Raw genomic sequence first — 19649 nt, forward strand, 5'->3', positions numbered from 1 at the left:
CCATTTAGTCATCACTCACTCACTTTTTTTTAACCTCTTTCCACCCCAGTTTTGCCAAGAAACTTTTTCTCTACGGGTTGTCACCAGTCAAGGCCACAACTTCCTTACCCTGTGCTGACTCTTTTGCACAGTTCTTGATCTGGTCTCCCCAGTTCCAATTCAATTTACCCATTTCTGACAGATTAATCTTTCTAATCTTTCTGATGTGTAGTTTGGTTAAATTCTCTTAATGTGGAGTGTAGAGACAACGAAGGGCAGAGGATTTTTTTTTTCCCCAGAGGATTCTTAATGATTCTTCAATAGAAGAATGGATTCTTCTTCCCCTGAATAAACTTTACCTTGATTAACTATTCTTAACACTTCTGATTGAGCAAAACCATTAAAGTCACTATTCTTCTACAAATCATTCACATGTCTGCCTCAAACTTTAATATTCTCTTTGTGTAAAACAGTATCTTTCAAATATCTTTAACCATGACCTCCAGTGAGGCATATATTTTAAATTGTGACCAAGTATACACAGAATTATACATATGTATTTTATGTCAGCATCACACGAATCTACACAATTTTCATGACATAATGACACTCTGTAACTTTTTATAAGTAAATCACGATCCAGAAAACCTATTTCATCAGCCAATAATGAAGCACAACCCACTGTTTAAACACCCTGATCTAGATTATCTAAATCCTTGCTCTTTTTCTAGATTTGATCCAGTTATATACTTCATTAAGCCATTCATTCATTCATTCCATTCAAAAAAACAAGTAATAATCCCCTTTTGGAAGGCAGTCATTTCTGTATGCATTGGGAACAAAATGAAAATGAGCAAACAAGTCCCTGCGTTCATGGAGTTTGCCGTGTCCACCCTCAAAGGATAATGATCATCCAAGCTCCTCTCTTCTTGAAGTATTTACCTATTCCAACCATTTCCTAACTGCATCATGCTACTTTGCATTCCCTCATCTTTTATACTTTAATTCCATCTCCATAAATAGACTGTGATATCCTTCAAGAGAGGAATCTTAATTATGCATATTTTTCATTCTGTACCTTCACATAGTAAGGGGAACAATAGGGTAAGGGCGAAAAACAACAGTTCTATCCTTAGCTCATCACTTACCAGTTTGCAAGTTTAGGCCAGTCACTACTCAGCTTCTCTCAAATATGGTTTTCTCATCTGTAAAATGAGAGCATGGGGCTACATCAGCAGTTTTCAAACTCTACTGCACAAAGTTTTCAGGACTCTGTAGAGGTTCCAAAGCACGACAATAAGGGGTCTTCACTCAAAAGAGAGGATCCCCATCTCCTGCCTCAAGTAGAGCTTACAATTTTGTTTTAAAAAGTCTTGATGCTAAAAAAACATGTTAATTTATTAAATCTCAAGATTTTGCAATCATGTGCTCACCTTGCCTGGAAGTTGTGGAAGAAGGATAAGGTAGGAAGAAAAGAGGGATTGTAGGAGGAAGAGAGGAAAGAAGAGAAAATACTTTTAATAGAGTGTACACTGCTATGTTTCAGGAACTGTGTTAGGATCAGTATATATGTTATCTTATTTTTTCTGTTCAACAATTTCACAAGATAGAAATTTTATACACAAGGAAAGGAAGGAAAATGAAGTTCAGAAAGGTTAGATAACTTGATCAAGTACCTACTAAAGAAGCAATGAGGCCAAAATCTGTTCTCTTTCCATTATCCCAAGCTTCCCTTAAAAAAAGCTAACATGGACATTACATTTTTTTTTAATTTCCCTAGATTTCACCTGACAATCCTCACAACTTTGAGGAATATACTTTAGCATTATCCTTATTTTGCCAATTAGGAAACCATGGTTCAGAGAAATGAAAGTGATCTGTCCAAAACCAAATTCAGTGGGGGCAAAGATGGAATGAAATACCTGAATTCATATTCTGTGCTCTTTCCATATACCAAATAGCCTCCTTTATGAGAAAGAAACAGAAACAGGGAAACAAGAAGAGGGAAGGAGGCAGAAAGGATGGGACAGGTGGAGAATTATAACAATTCCACTGCTTACTTACGAGGGCTAGTGAGTCAGATAATTTAATGGAAAGTACCTGGAAAAATCTGAAATGCTCTATAAAGATAAGTCATCATTATTATCTATTCAAACAGTGTGTGCTAAAGATGACATTTTATATGTTTGTAAAATTCCATGTGGTAACTACAAATATAAAAGAGCTATATAATGAATTAATTACTTAGATATACTACAGAAACTCATATAAAAGAGGGACAATCTGACACTTCAGATTATGATACAAGAATTAGTTACATATGTCTGCTTTCTATTCATGATGTACTGTCCCTACTGGCAGTAGAGTAATTCAAATTTTCAATTTTTCTTGGATTTCATCACGAACTCAATCAAAAGCATGAAAGCCAGTATTTTAATACCCTTGCACCATGTGAAAAATAATAGCATTCTCTACTACCTGAACTCTTAGAGCATTTTTTATTTTGATTGTCTCCCCAATATAGACTGTCAAGACTTTATCAGGAAGATAATCCAAACAAACTAGAACATTATTAAGGTTACAGCAGTGCAGTAACTCCCTGAATGTATGAGTGATTAAAAGCCATACAGTTGTGACAAGGACCATAAGGAGATCAGACAAAGAAGTTACATGACTTTAAAAGAAAAAAAAAAAAAAAGACGACTAGAATGATTTAACCCTTTGTATCTTTTACCAGTGTACTAACGCTGCAGTATTATTTGATCAATATTTAAAACCTTATGTGACTGGATTCCTTATAGCAAATAATTTCCAAAGGTTAAAACAGAGGAAAATATGATTAACACAGAATTAAAGCATAACTATTGCCTTGTCGAGGTGCCAACATTCCAAAAATCATATTTAACATAACATGATGCCCTGACATTAGTAAACTACTACCACTTTTGTAATTTATCACGGACTACAGTTACTCGTTTTTAGTTCATTGAATATTCCCATTTCATTTCACATTCACAAACCTATTAATTAAATACTTCCTATTTGCAAGACATTGCATTGTTCATGGGAATTAGGGTATAAGCTAAGAATAGATGCTCTTTGGAGGAATGAGCAATCTAAGGTGAGAAAGAGCTAAATTAGTTTTTAAAATAGAATATAATTGAAAAAATGCCTGTCATATTGTTAAATTAAATAAACCAACCTGTAAAAAAAAGAATAGTACCAAAATGTTAACTGTATTCTCTTAGCAGAGAAGAAGAGTGATTTCTACAGACTTTATTTTCTTCTTAACATTATATATGTCATTTCATTTTTATAAAGTTTTTTTTTATACTTTTATAATCAAAAGTAAAGAATCCAAGAAAGAAATTCTGTAATGGATATTTGGGTAGAATGCTGAGAGAACCCCAGAAGACCGCCAACTGTGAGTCAGGCAATGCCTGAGGGCAAAGGTGGCATCTGAACTGGATCTGGAAGGTGAATCGGGGTTTACTGAGTGGAGAAGACAGGAGATGATGGCCGAGGTCATGAGAGAATCATCTAGAAGAGTAAAGGTTTGGAAGTCAGCATTTCACATAGTTTGAGTGGCAGACAGAGGAGAGGAGGTGGAAGCTGGAGGTTCCCCAGGTGAGAGAACATTGAGACCAAATTCTAAAGGGCTTTAGATGTTATCTTAGAGACATTGAGATTTAAGTCAATGCAGAGCCAGGGCCCTAGCAGCTGAGGCCTCTAAACGTGGGGCACTCTCAGATTTCATTTCTGTAAGATGTTTCTGTCCCCACCTGTCTGTGAGGCAAAACTCCTGGTTGAATATGAAAATTTCTAATGGAGTAAAAATGGAGTGAGGGGATGTGAAAGGTACACGGACAGAGCTGGAACTGACAGGATCTGTTCACCAGTTGGCTACAGGGATGCGAAAGAAGAAAAACTTGAAGATAAAAGAGAGATCTGGTGATGGGAAATTAAGGAGCATCAGGATTAGGGTAAATAAATAATTAGTGAAATAACAGTGCATATTGAGGATAAGGTCTCTGAGGAATATTGGTTGGACAGTTTGAAACACGGATCTTATATTCATGAGAGACTGAGGCCCTTTCCCGTCTGATTTTCACCACTACTGCAGTAGCGTAACTAATTACATATCACTAAAAAGTAAATTAGTAACGTTTTTAATCTTATAAGTGAAACTCTTTAAAAAAAAAGCTTGTGGAAAACAAACAAACAAACAAAGGTCATGTACATCAAGAATACTTGTACTTCTATTCATATACGTTCCTCCCAATATAAACTGCATTATTATCCAATTATTCAGTTTCTTGTACTAGGATTATACATCCACACCTTGTGCTATGTAATTTTACAGTGCCTCCCACTGTGGGTGGGATACACTTCCCTATCCCACTCATGTCGGGGTTGGCCATGAAATTGCTTTGACGAATACAATGTTAGTGGACATGATGTAACAGAAACTTTAACTGCTTGCATGGCTCAGCTTGCTCTCTCCTGCGCCTGTGATCTGCTATGAAAAGAGCATGCCACTCATTCTGCTGCTCCTTCAGCCTGGACCTCAGGCCTGAAACCTCATCAGAAGCCTGTAATGTAGCTTTAACTCAAAGGAGCCTAGACTAGATTGGCCACTTTATACCCTCAGGAGTGTAAAAATAAATAAAACATCAATAAGTCACTGAGCATTTTATGATTTTGTCATTGTTCTTATGCAGTATTGTATCAAGAGTTGATTAAGGGCCTCCCTGGTGGCGCAGTGGTTGAGAGTCCGCCTGCCGATGCAGGGGATACGGGTTCGTGCCCCGGTCTGGGAGGATCCCATATGCCGCGGAGCGGCTGGGCCCGTGAGCCATGGCCGCTGGGCCTGAGCATCCGGAGCCTGTGCTCCGCAACGGGAGAGGCCACAACAGTGAGAGGCCCGCATACCGCAAAAAGAAAAAAAAAAAAAAAAAAAAAAGAGTTGATTAACACAGCTTTTCCTTTACCTCCAAGTAAACAGATGGGTATTTTTTTCCCTTAAAATTGAGGTTTTCTATAAAATCATAATGTACTTGTTAAGATACATATATGTGAAATACCCCCATTCAGAAAACCCCAAAGTTGAAGAAAATACCAACAGAGGGATATATCATGTTCATGGATTAGTTTACTCAATAAATAAAGTTTTTTCAACTCTTTGCAAATTAATCAACGAAGTTATAGCATTTCCAATGAAAATCCAAGCATGATTTTTAGTGAATATTAACAAGGTCATTCTAAATATCTATACGGTATTGAAAAGAATAAGAGTAGCCAAGACAATCTTGAAGACAATGTCTGATTTTATGCATGTATGGTATTTTTAATAGTTTCAAAAAATTAATATAAATTAAAAAATAGAAATAATTATAGAACTAGAAAGAGACTTTAGATATTAAACATATAATAACAAAAACATGAAATGCACCTGAAGACTGAAAAGTAAGCAATAAAAGTATTTCTTATGTGAAGAGCAAAAGTGGAAAGAGAATAAAAAGATGAAATAAAGAAAAGAGACAAAGAAAACTAATCTAGGAGGTCCAATGAATAGAAATGAGAATGAGAAAATAAAAAACAAAGAAATGGGAAAGAAGAAATCATCAAAGAATAAACAAGAAAATATCCCCAAACTAAAGAATGATAATGAGCTTCAAAATTGAACAGGCCCATGGAGATCCCAATGCAAGGAGTGAAAAAAGGCCCACACTCATATCCTTATGAAATTTTGGGATACTGAATTGTGAGACTTAAAAAATATGTAGAGCTTCACAAGGGAAGTTTCCAGGGGAAAAAACTCTGAGACTTTGAGGGGAAAAATAAAATACGGATAAGATAACAGCAAATTTAGAGCAGGAAATAAAATGAAACAAAATTCAGGATAAAAACAAACCTGTATGAAAAAGTCAAGGCTCACATATAAAGCGAATGTAATTTGGAATGACATCAAGCAACTGAATTTTTTAAAAAATAAATAAATAATAAAGAGAGAGTCAGTTTGGACACGGTGAATTTTTTTCCAAGCATGTACTAGGTTTCCTGTGATGGGATTCTATCCAAGAACACAGCACACTAGTTGTGATTCAGCATTACATAATGTTAGTGGAGTGTCAACACTGTTTACAGGTTTCCAACATTTAGAGTCAACATATTAAAAAAAGGAAGACAGTGGCTGTTATAGAAAGAATGTAAATATAAACAAGCTTGAGAATATAAAAGTAAAAGTTTAGCTGACTAAAAAAGTTAGCCTGAGGAGGAAGGAAAATTTGAGGACATGGGTGGAAGTATTAATAACTTGTCTTAGAAAGTGAACTGTATAGACTTGTTGGAAAAAAGAAATAAACTTTAACTACATTATTTTGAGTTATAAAAGTAATCAATAGGAGAACAAAACTAAAACTATAAATGTCAAATATTGAAAGGAGGGACGGGGAAAGGTGAGGTAAGCTAAGTGGGACAGATCCTCAAGTTTCACACCGGAAGTCAACTATATCAGGTCAAAGTTGACAGTCAGGTGATCAAGAATTGCAGGATAGCAGTCCAAAGAAAAACAACTAAAAATCCACAGGTAGGAGTTGCCCCTGAGAACGTGATCAAAGTGAGGGAATGATAAGGCAGAGATGGTACTTTTGTTATAACTCTCCTAGAACATGAGATTGTGATTTATCTTTATTTTATTTTACTTTTAAACACCTTTACTGGAGTATAATTGCTTTACAATGGTGTGTTACTTTCTACTTTATAACAAAGTGAATCAGCTATACATATACATATATCCCTATATCTCCTCCCTCTTGTGTCTCCCACCCACTGTCCCTATCCCACCCCTCTAGGTGGTCACAAAGCACTGAGCTGATCTCCCTGTGCTATGCAGCTACTTCCCATTAGCTATCTATTTTACATTTGGTAGTGTGCATATGTCAATGCTACTCTCTCACTTCATCCCAGCTTACCCTTCCCCCTCCCCATGTCCTTAAGTCACTCTCTACGTCTGCATCTCTATTCCTGTCCTGCCCCTAGGTTCATCAGAACCATTTTCTTTTAGATTCCATATATATGTGTTAGCATTTGGTATTTGTTTTTCTCTTTCTGACTTACTTCACTCTGTATGAAAGACTCTAGGTCCATCCACCTTGACAAATAACTCAATTTCGTTTCTTTTTATGGCTGAGTAATATTCCATTGTATATATGTGCCACATCTTCTTTATCTATTCGTCTGTCAATGGGGACTTAGGTTGCTTCCATGTCTTGGATATTGTAAATAGAGCTGCAATGAACATTGTGGTACATGACCCTTTTTGAATTATGGTTTTCCCAGGGTATATGCCCAGTAGTGGGATTGCTGGGTCCTATGGTAGTTCTATTTTTAATTTTTTAAGGAACTTCCATACGGTTCTCCATGGTGGCTGTATCAATTTACATTCTCACCAACAGTGCAAGAGGGTTCCCTTTTCTCCACACCCTCTCCAGCATTTATTGTTTGTAGATTTTTTGATGATTGCCATTCTGAACGGAGTGAGGTGATACCTCATTGTAGTTTTGATTTGCATTTCTCTAATGATTAATGATGTTGAGCATCCTTTCATGTGTTTGTTGACAATCTGTATATCTTCTTTGGAGAAATGTCTATTTAGGTCTTCTGCCCATTTGGGGATTGGGTTGTTTGTTTTTTTGACATTGAACTGCATGAGCTGCTTGTATATTTTGGAGATTAATCCTACGTCAGTTTCTTCACTTGCAAATATTTTCTCCCATTCTGAGGGTTGTCTTTTTGTCTTGTTTATGGCTTCTTTCGCTGTGCAAAAGCTTTTAAGTTTCATTAGGTCCCATCTGTTTATTTTTGTTTTTATTTCCATTTCTCTAGGAAGTGGGTCAAAAAGGATCTTGCTGTGAGTTATGTCATAGAGTGTTCTGTCTATTTTCCTGTAAGAGTTTTATAGTGTCTGGCCTTACATTTAGGTCTTTAAGCCATTTTAAGTTTATTTTTGTGTCTGGTGTTAGGAAGTGTTCTAATTTCATTCTTTTATATGTAGCTGTCCAGTTTTCCTAGCACCACTTATTGGGGAGGCTGTCTTTTCTCCATTGTATAATCTTGCCTCCTTTACCAAATATAAGGTGACCATATGTGTGTGGGTTTATCTCTGGGCTTTCTATCCTGTTCCATTGATCTATATTTCTGTTTTTGTGCCAGTACCATACTGTCATGATTACTGTAGCTTTGTAGTATAGTCTGAAGTCAGGGAGCCTGATTCCTCCAGCTCCATTTTTCTTTCTCAAGATTGCTTTGGATATTTGGGGCCTTTTGTGTTTCCATACATATTGTGAAATTTTTTGTTCTAGTTCTGTGAAAAATGCCATTGGTAGTTTGATAGGGATTGCATTGAATCTGTAGATTCCTTTGGGTAGTATAGTCATTTTCACAATGTTGATTCTTCCAATCCCAGAACATGGTATATCTCTGCATCTGTTTGTATCATCTTTAATTTCTTTCATCAGTGTCTTATAGTTTTCTGCATACAGGTCTTTTGTCTCCTTAGGTAGGTTTATTCCTGGGTATTTTATTCTTTTTGTTGCAATGGTAAATGGGAGTGTGTTCTTAATTTCTCTTTCAGATTTTTCATCATGATTTGTCTGTAAAAATCATTTTTATTGGGCTGGCCAAAATGTTCTTTTGGGTTGTTTCATAAGGTCTTAGGGAAAAATCCAAATAAACTTTTTGGCCAGCCCAATAAAAGACTGACCCAGGATCCATTTCCCATGAAACTACTAGTTGTACACTTACAATAACAACAAACAACATGAAAACTTCATCTTAAAAAACTAAGTACCTGAAATGGAATGAGAGAAAGCCATCATCAGGTTAATGAATTAATTCAAATACACAAATGTAGCATTATAGTAAAAAACAAACAAAGCAGGCACTGAATACTAGAAAGTAAAAAAGAGAATACTGAGCAGTGGAATATTATTTGTAGACCATCTACCAGCTAATTGTTTGTTTCCATTTGTTCTAAGGATAAATTTTGTTTTAATTTACCACCATTTCAATTCTAAAGAAATGGCACTAAGAGACTTATCTCAGGTTGTACAGGTAGTAAATAATGGAGCAGGAATTTTTCTGGATTCAAAACCATTCCATTATATAATATATTTTATACTATATACAGATTACATAATATATACATATTATATACTATCATCATTTTAGTGATCATTAATCTTACTAAATTTTGGGCTACTAAATTACAATATCAAAATATTAATTTTAAAATACACATGCAACGGCAGTAATTTACCTAGATCTACTTTAGCTTCTGTAGTAGGCAGATTAATGGTCTTTCAAAGATGCCCTAATCTCTAGAAGCTATGAATATGTTACCTTACATGGCAAGTGACTTTGCAGATGTGATTAAGGACCTTTAAATAAAGATATTATCCTGGATAGTCTGGATGGGCCCAGTGTAATTACAAGAGTTCTTAAAATACAGAACAGGGAGACAAGAGAGTCAGAAAAGGCGATGTGATGACAGAAATAAAGGTTAGAGGGACTTCCCTGGTGGTGCAGTGGTTAAGAATCCACCTGCCAATGCAGGGGACACAGGTTCAATCCCTGGTCCAGGAAGATCCCACATGTTGCAGGGCAACTAAGCCCGTGAGCCACAACTACTGAAGCCTGCAATCCTAGAGCCCATGTTCCGCAACAAGAGAAAGCCACAGCAATGAGAAGTCCAAGCACCCCAACGATGAGTAGCCCCCGCTGGCTGCAACCAGAGAAAGCCTGCGTGCAACAACGAAGACCCAATGCAGCCAAAAATAGATAAATAAATAAATAAATTTATTATTTAAAAAAAAAAGAAGAAGGTTAGAATGATGGGGTTGTTGGCTTTGAAGATGGAAGATGGAAGAAGGGGCCATGAGCCAAGGAATGGAGGAAGACTGTAGAAGCAGAAAAAGGCAAGATAACACATTCTCCCCTAGAGCCTGCAGAGGAATGCAGCCTTGCTGACACCTGGAATTTAGCCCAGTGAGACCTCTTTTGGACTTCTGACCTTCAGAGCTGAAAAATAATAAATCTGTGTTATTTCAAGCCACTCAGTTGGTGGTAATTTGTTACAGTAGAATTAGGAAGCTAATACAGAATCTGCTCCAGAATCAGAAAGATCTGGGCTTAAGCCCTGTCTCTGCTATACGATTTTGAGCTAGATTCCTAACCTCTATGAACCTCTGGTTTCTTTATCTGAAAAGGTGAATTTATAAAAAAAACATTTATCCAAGCAAGTTTGGTGACCATTAGTCTACAGTTAGAGCTCATTAAAGTGTAGGTATTATTATTAAGTACTAATTGTAGAAGAAAAAGAAAACTCGTAAGAAAAAAAATGGTTAAGATAGTTTTTTGCTTCTGAACACCCAAAGTTAGCTAGCCAGTGATTCTTCATAACATACTGTCTACAAGTTGAAATATGAAGGGGGAAAAGTCTTCCAATATTGAAACCACTTCATGATTTGAGCTCATTCACTCTACTCCTTTAATATCTAGCCTCTTTGGGGAAGAGGCAATATCCTTGACTGGCTATAAATATATGAGTGTAGTTGATTTTATGGCTCTGAATGTAATAGAAGCTAAGTAAATACTGATAAGTTCTCTACTCTTCTGAGAAGTTTCCACCCACATAATATTGTCCTATCATTGGAAATCCCCATAGTTTTGATAAGAATGAAGGCAAGAACTCTTTCATATATAACACTTGTCAATTAGAATCAGAACAGCATTCATCATTTTAGTTGGAAAGGCTATGGGGGTTTTGTAAAAACCCACTTGAAGTCTATATAATGAAATTTTGTCCTTATTGTCTTTTGAGCAACTTCAGCTGCTTTGGGAGGTTAATGTTGGCTTCCAAATTTATTTTTTTCAAGCATTCTTTAACATTGTTTGCATTTATAGATTAAGTGGTATACTGAATTAAAGGAAATAAGCATTTTCTGTCACTATAATCTTCCCACATAAAGACACTAAGTTTGAAAAACATGTCCGTTTTTTCAATACAGGGCTAGGTATTGTCTTCATGAACTAGCCCTATAGGGAACTATTTTAACTCTTTCAAACCACTTAGTTAGCAGTCATTTTCAGGAATTCTTTGTGTACACAGTGTTTTTAAAGAGATTTTTTTTCTCAGATGCAATGTATTTAACCTTTCTGTGTACAGGATCATAACATGGCAAAAGTTAATTAGTATCCAGGAGGCCTCAGAACTAGGTGAATTCTCACTGAAAATCTTGATCACTCTAAAAAGTATAAAATGTGACTAAGGAAAAATAATTACAAAATTCCCCCTATTTTTCATGACATATGCTTTTTCACTGGTATGTATATCACATCAAGACACTACCTATGTCACTTGTAAAACAACTCTTTAGGGAACCATTATTGATATTGACCAAAAGAACTTTCAGATCTCATGTGTTATTTTGCTTTGGCTCTAAGAAAACTTCTACTTTGGGTGTTTCTTACCTGGAATGTGAGGATGAAATTCATAAATCACCAAACAGAAAAGTCCCAGTATCTTGTATGAAGCTAATAGGAGCTCATTAAATACTTACAGAGTTTCATACACTTACATGGTCATATACATGCAAACACACACACACACATAAATTTACCATTCAGAGATGGGGAACTTTTTCTAGACCACTAGCATTCTGAAGACAAGTGCCAGTCCTTCCCACCATCAGTATCTGGATCACTCCAATGGATAGGAAGTGTTATAAACTGAATGTTTGTGTCCTCCTGAAATTCTTATTTTGAAACTCTAATCTCAATGTGATGGTATTTAGTGGTGAGACCTTTGGGAGGTTATTAGGTCATGAAGGTGGAATGCTTATAAATCGGATTAGTGCCCTTATAAGAAGAGGTCAGAGAGCTAGCTAGATGTCTTTCTGCCATGTGAGGATACAGCAAGACGTCAGCTGTCTGCAACCTTGAAGAGGGCTGGTACCATGCTGGTGCCATGATCCTGGACTTCCAGCCTCCAGAACTGTGAGAAATAAATGTTTGTTGTTTAAGCCACCCAGTCTACAGTAATTTGTTAGCGCAGCCCAAACTAAGACAGGAGGTATGCATAAACAGTATATGATTAAATGCATAAATGAACAAACATTTCCTGAATGAAGATATACATGAATTAGTTACTTGATTTTAAACAAGGACATAGCAGAATTTATTTCTCTTTGCTAATATGAAGCCAAGGTACACAGTTCATTTATAAACAGGACTACACAAGCAATGTTATGAAGTCAAGGCTAGAATAAATATCTTATTATCTGGAATCCTATCACCCAACAAAGCAGCTATTTTTTCATGCTCCTATTGATTTCCTGATCACATTTTATATAGTTTATTTGTTTAGCACAGAGAAATCAGAATTTTCTACATAATGAGAAAAATTCAAACACAAGTTTAAAATTCTGCACAGTAGGTCTTATATTCTTGACAGACCACAGTGATCTCTCCTTCCTAAGAACTCATGACACTCATGAATATCATACTGACTAGGGATGAAGTCAAATACATACTACTACAAGATGCATTTGATATTATCATTTAGCCTACATTCAATTCAATTTTATCTGTGTTGTTCACCTAGCTACTATGAAGCTCCTTCTCATTAGAGAATAGGAATTATGTCTCTATAATCCCACCCTGCCTAGAAGTGTGTGAATGACAGATGGATAGATAGGCAGATAGATGACAGACAGACATATACATAAACATTTGTTGAATGAACTTTAAATGAATGTAGTTATTATAAGTGAACAAAAAATAAATGGTAAAAATTTTAAATGCCTTATATTTTATATTGTATTTTGAATATAATTACAATAGCTTGTTTCATAATCTTACTAAGATAAAAAATCATTACTGTCCCTTAAAATTATATATTTTAAGTTAATCAGAATTTTTACATTAATATTTTATCTATTAAAAGTAGTTTAAAATATCAGAAAGTCATTAGGAAAATAAAAATGGAGCAAGAGGGATTATTATTATTCTTGTAATTTTGCTTCAGAGTTAAAAGCATTCATGAGATGAAAACTGTGTTCTTAACTTTGACCCACTTACTATGCTGAAGCAACATGAACTCTGCCCTTGAATGCCAACTTGTAAGTGGAGGTTATTGCCTCTTCCCACGAGGGTGTAAATTCAATTAAATAAATGTAACACATGTACCAGGCATTTAGGAAACAAAGAAATGAAGAAGATATAATTCCTGCCTTCAAGGAGCTTACAGGATAATGGAGACATTCATATATATCTGAACTGTTCAAGTCAGAATACGTTTTTGTTTTATTTTGTGTTTCAGTAGAAATCACAAAAATTTGATCCCTGCTTCCTTTGGGACAATGAAAGCATACAAATCAGCAAATGCTTGTAACAGTCCCTTAAGTCTCTTATTGAACTGTGTTATATCTCTGTGCTCATACCACCCTTAAACTTTTAAAATCTCATTCTTAGTAGGTGCTCAATGCATTCAGAATTAACCTTCTACTTTTGTTTCCTTCCTCAGTAATAATATAAATGTTATGTTGAATTTTGAATAATTCAATTAAGATCTTACATAGAGAATAAGCTCTCAGAAGTGTAGAAAATGAGCCTTTTAGGTATGTGAGGTTAAGGGCAAGTTTATAAAATGTTGTGTACTCCTGGACAAAGAAGTGTCAGGTGAAAAATGTATTTTATGGCTCCCATAACCACTTAGTCAATTATGTTCATAAGATAGAAAAGTTTGTACAACTTGCTACAAACCAGTTCTGATTTAGAATACCTAATTCCATAGAGTTATTACTCTATTCAATTAGAACGTACTGTTTTTGCTTTTGGTTTGGCTTGGTTTGGTTTAGTTTTTAGAGGGAGGTGACATTAAATCAGTCTTCATAGAGAAAATATGCAAATACTGCAACTGCTAATATTTTAAAAGTAGCTAAAGTAACTTATACAAGAAATTGTGTTAACAGTGCATCATGGTTATTTGTTTTAAATCTTTTTAACATCCAACTGGAAAATATAGAGGCAATTATCACTTCTATGAGCTTTTTCAGTTATCTCAATGACAAAATAACATTGTGATGTGTCTGCAAAATCAAACGTAGAACTGAAATAATTTATCAAGATAAATGTTAGTAGAACATTTTCTGAAATTACTTGCACATTTCATTTTGCTGTACTTTCAGCTGAGTTATCCAGAAAATTATAGTTCTTCAAAGTTCATGCATAATAGGAAACTCCAGGTTGTAGCAATTGATTTAATTGTTCTCTGGAGCATAAATTACCTGAACATTAATCACTGCATTGTTGCCATTGTTGAATATGTGTGTGACTAAAGATACCAACATTTTATGAAACCTTGAAAAAATTATCAATCATTTCCTATCTGTCTCGAAGCATTGTGATTACATAAATACAAATAAATAAAATATTTCTAAATAGAGACAGATGGAAGAGCTATATGAAATATAACACTTAGGTTAAAAAGTTCATAAATTTTATGTTCTCAAAAACTATTACACTTTTTGTTCTCAAAAAGAGTACAGTTATCTGGTATTAATTTTTCAGGAAGTCAATCTCCGAAAATCTTACAGTTAGTGTTTTATTACTCTGAGGGTTAATATACTTAATTTGGAAGACTAATTACTTGTTTGGTTTTTGAGGGAATAGAAAATGTATTTGAGGAATATGTTATTTGCAGAAAATGGATGGGTGTGGGAGTAATGGGGGGGAGGGACTCAATACCTATATCTCATTTTTCATATATGATTGACAATCTTACATCATTCCCTCCAAAATCCTAATGTTTATACTAACATCCACATATACGAGTGCTTCTAAGTAGTTTATCTTTTAATAACAGCATGTTCTTATATGATTCCCTTCATTCAGGAAAAGCACAGGTGTTTCAAGATGCCATAGCCAAGAGGAGCTTCAAGATGGCAGAAGAGGAAGATGCGGAGATCACCTTTCTCTCCACATATACATCAGAAATACATCTACATGTGGAACAACTCCTACAGAACACCTACTGAATGCTGCCAGAAGACCTCAGACCTCCCAAAAGGCAAGAAACTCCCCCTGTACCTGAGTAGGGCAAAAGAAAAAACAGAGACAAAGAATAGGGACGGGACCTGCACCAGTGGGAGGGAGCCGTGAAGGAGGAAAGGTTTCCACACACTAGGAAGCCCCTTCACGGGCGAAGACTGCGGGTGGCAGAGGGGGGAAGCTTCGGAGCCATGGAGGAGAACACAGCAACAGGGGTGCGGAGGGCAAAGTGGAGAGATTCCCGCACAGAGGATCGGTGCCGACTAGCACTCACCAGCCCGAGAGGCTTGTCTGCTCGTCCACCGGGGCGGGAGGGGCTGGGAGCTGAGGCCCGGGCTTCAGTTGGAGTGCAGGGAGAGGACTGGGGTTGGCGGCGTGAACACAGCCTGAAGGGGCTAGTGCATCACGGCTATCCGGGAGGGAGTCCTGGAAAAAGTCTGGACCTGCTGAAGAGGCAAGAGACTTTTTCTTCCCTCTTTGATTCCTGGTGTGTGAGGAGAGGGGATTCAGGGCACTGCTTAAAGGAGCTCCAGAGACGGGCGCGAGCCGCGGCTACCAGCACAGACCCCAGAGACGGGCATGAGACGCTAAGGCTGCTGCTGCTGCCACCAAGAAGCTTGTGTGCGAACACAGGTCACTCTCCACACTGCCCCTCCTGGGAGCCTGTGCAGCCTGCCACTGCCAGGGTCCCGTGATCCAGGGACAACTACCCTGGGAGAATGCACGGTGTGCCTCGGGCTGGTGCAACATCCCGCTGGCCTCTGCTGCTGCAAGCTCACCCTGAATCCGTACCCCTCCCTCCCCCCAGCCTGAGTGAGCCAGAGTCCCCGAATCAGCTGCTCCTTTAACCCCATCCTGTCTGAGCGGGAACAGATGCCCTCAGGTGACCTACATGCAGAGTCACGGCCACATCCAAAACTGAACCCCGGGAGCTGTGTGAACAAAGGAGAGAAAGGGAAATCTCTCCCAGCAACCTCGGGAGCAGCGGATTAAATCTCCACAATCAACTTGATGTACCCTGCATCTCTGGAATAGATGAATAGACAACAAATCATTCCAAATTGAGGAGGTGGACTTTGAGAGCAATGATATATATGTTTTTTCCCTTTTTCTCTTTTTCTGAGTGTGTATGTGTATGCTTCTGTGTGTGATTTTGTCTTTATAGCTTTGCTTTTACCATTTGTCCTAGGGTTCTGGCTGTCTAGTTTTGTTTTTGTTTTTTCTTTTTTTCTTTTTAGTATAGTTTTTAGCGCTTGTTATCACTGGTGGATTTTTTTTTTTTTTGGTTTGGTTGCTGTCTTCTTTCTTTCTTTCTTTCTTTTCTTTCTCTCTTCCTTCCTTCCTTTCTTTCTTTCTTCTTTCTTTCCTTCTTCTTTCTTTCTTCCTTCCTTCCTCCCTTTCTTTCTTCTTCCTTCCTTCCTTTCTTTCTTTCTTCCTTTCTTTCTTCCTTCCTTTCTTTCTTTCTTTCTTTCTTTCTTTCTTTCTTTCTTTCTTTCTTTCTTTCTTTCTTTCTTTCTTGCTGCTCCTTTTTATTCTGAGCCGTGTGGATGAAAGGCTCTTGGTGCTCCAACCAGGCATCAGGGCAGTGCCTCAGAGGTGGGAGAGCCAATTTCAAGACACTGGTCCACAAGAGAACTCCCAGCTCCACGTAATATCAAATGGTGAAAATCTCCCAGAGATCTTCATCTCAATGTCAAGACCCAGATCCACTCAATGACCAGCAAGCTGGAGTGCTGGACACCTTATGCCAAACAGCTAGGAAGAGAGGAACACAACCCCACCCATTAGCAGAGAGGCTGCCTAAAATCATAATAAGGCCACAGACACCCCAAAACACCCAAGACATGGACCTGCCCACCAGAAAGACAAGATCCAGTCTCATCCACCAGAACACAGGCACTATTCCCCTCCACCTGGAAGCCTACACAACCTGCTGAACCAACCTTAGCCACTGGCAGCAGGCACCAAAAACAACGGGTACTACGAACCTGCAGCCTGCAAAAAGGAGACATGAAACACTGTAAGTGAAGCAAAATGAGAAGACAGAGAAACACACAGCAGATGAAGGAGCAAAGTGCAAACCCACCAGACCAAACAAATGAAGAGGAAATAAGCAGTCTAGCTGAAAAAGAATTCAGAATAATGATAGTAAAGATGATCCAAAATCTTGGAAATAGAATAGAGAAAATGGAAGAAACATTTAACAAGGACCTAGAAGAACTAAAGATGAAACAAGCAATGATGAACAACACAATAAATGAAATTAATAATTCTCTAGAAGGGATCAATAGCAGAATAACTGAGGCAGAAGAACGGATAAGTGACATGGAAGATAAAATAGTGGAAATAAATACTGCACAGCAGAATAAAAAAAAACAGAATGAAAAGAATTGAGGACAGTCTCAGAGACCTCTGGGACAACAGTAAAAACACCAACATTCGAATTATAGGGTTCCCAGAAGAAGAAGAGAAAAAGAAAGGGACTGAGAAAATATTTGTAGAGATTATAGTTGAAAACTTCCCTAATGTGGGAAAGGAAATAGTTAATCAAGTCCATGAAGCACAGAGAGTCCCATACAGTACAAATCCAAGGAGAAACATGCCAAGACACATATTACTCAAACTATCAAAAATTAAATACAAAGAAAAAATATTAAAAGCTGCAAGGGAAAAGCAACAAATAACAAACAAGGGAATCCCCATAATGCTAACAGCTGATCTTTCAGCAGAAACTCTGCAAGCCAGAAGGGAGTGGCAGGACATATTTAAAGTGATGAAGGGGAAAAACCTACAACCAAGATTACTCAAGCCAGCAAGGATCTCATTCAAATCTGATGGAGAAATTAAAACCTTTACACACAAGCAAAAGCTAAGAGAATTCAGCACTACCAAACCAGCTTTACAACAAATGCTAAAGGAACTTCTCTAAGCAGGGAACACAAGAGCAGGAAAAGACCTACAATAACAAACCCAAAACAATTAAGAATATGGTCATAGGAACATACATATTAATAATTACCTTAAACATGAATGGATTAAATGCTCCAACCAAAAGACACAGGCTTGCTGAATGGATATAAAAACAAGACCCATCTATATGCTGTCTACAAGAGACCCACTTCAGACCTAGGGACACACACAGACTGAAAGTAAGGGGATGGAAAAAGATATTCCATGCAAATGGAAATCAAAAGAAATCTGGAGTAGCAATTCTCATATAAGAAAAAATAGATTTTAAAACAAAGACTATTACAAGAGACAAAGAAGGACACTACATAATGATCAAGGGATCAATCCAAGAAGAAGATATAACAATTGTAAATATTTATGCACCCAACATAGGAGGACCTCAATACATAAGGCAAATACTAACAGCCATAAAAGGGGAAATTGACAGTAACACAATCATAGTAGGAGACTTTAACACCCCACTTTCACCAATGGAGAGATCATCCAAAATGAAAATAAATAAGGAAACACAAGCTTTAAATGATACATGAAACAAGATGGACTTCATTGAGATTTATAGAACATTCCATCCAAAAACAACAGAATACACTTTCTTCTCAAGTGCTCATGGAAGTTTCTCCAGGATAGATCATATCTTGGGTCACAAATCAAGCCTTGGTAAATTTAAGAAAACTGAAATCATATTAAGTATCTTTTCTGACCACAATGCTATGAGACTAGATATCAATTACAGGAAAAAATCTGTAAAAAATATAAACACATGGAGGCTAAACAATATGGTACTTAATAAGCAAGAGATCACTGAAGAAATCAAAGAGGAAACAAAAAAATACCGAGAAACAAATGACAATGAAAACACAATGACCCAAAACCTATGGGATGCATCAAAAGCAGTTTAAGAGGGAAGTTTATAGCAATACAATCCTACATTAAGAAACAAGAAACATCTCAAATAAACAACCTAACCTTACACCTAAAACAATTAGAGAAAGAACAACAACGACAACAACAACAAAAATCCACAGTTAGCTGAAGAAATCATATAGATCAGATCAGAAATAAATGAAATAAAATGAAGAAAATGATAGTAAAGATCAACAAACAACAAATGGTTGTTTGAGAAGATAAACAAAATTGATAAACCACTACCTAGACTTATCAAGAAAAAAACAGAGAAGACTCAAATCAATAGAATTAGAAATTAAAAAGGAGAAGTAACAAATGACACTGAAGAAATACAAAGGATCATGAAAGATAACTAGAAGCAACCTTATGCCACTAAAATGGACAACCTAGAAGAAACGGACAAATTCTTCAAAATGCACAACCTTCTGAGACTGAACCAGGAAGAAACAGAAAATATGAACAGACCAAACACAAGCACTGAAATTGAAACTGTGATTAAAAATCTTCCAGCAAACCAAATCCCAGGATCAGATGGCTTCACAGGTGAATTCTCTCAAACATTTAGGTAAGAGCTAACACCTATCCTTCTCAAACTCTTCCAAAATATAGCACAGGGAGGAATACTCCAAAACTCATTCTACAAGGCCACCATCACCGTGATAACAAAACCAGACAAAGATGTC

The 19649-nt window shown here is 36.8% G+C and overlaps 1 protein-coding gene across 3 annotated transcripts in view; it reads right to left on the minus strand.

The window, feature by feature from the left end:
• Positions 1–19649, minus strand: part of HNF4G (hepatocyte nuclear factor 4 gamma) — a 135792-nt gene that overhangs the window by 75136 nt on the left and 41007 nt on the right. Inside the window, exon 2 of one of the 3 annotated variants that reach the window (XM_082601016.1) lies at positions 1128–1184. The exons of 1 other annotated variant lie outside the window; for it this stretch is intronic. The gene's annotated coding sequence lies outside the window, so the exon portion shown is untranslated. Of the gene's footprint in view, positions 1–1127; positions 1393–19649 lie in introns of those variants that run through there. One more of the 3 variants, XM_082601017.1, reaches the window with a different exon arrangement.

Source organism: Mesoplodon mirus (genome assembly GCF_964341445.2).
Source record: "Mesoplodon mirus genome assembly, chromosome: 16".
In the NCBI taxonomy this organism is placed as follows: Eukaryota; Metazoa; Chordata; class Mammalia; order Artiodactyla; family Ziphiidae; genus Mesoplodon; species Mesoplodon mirus.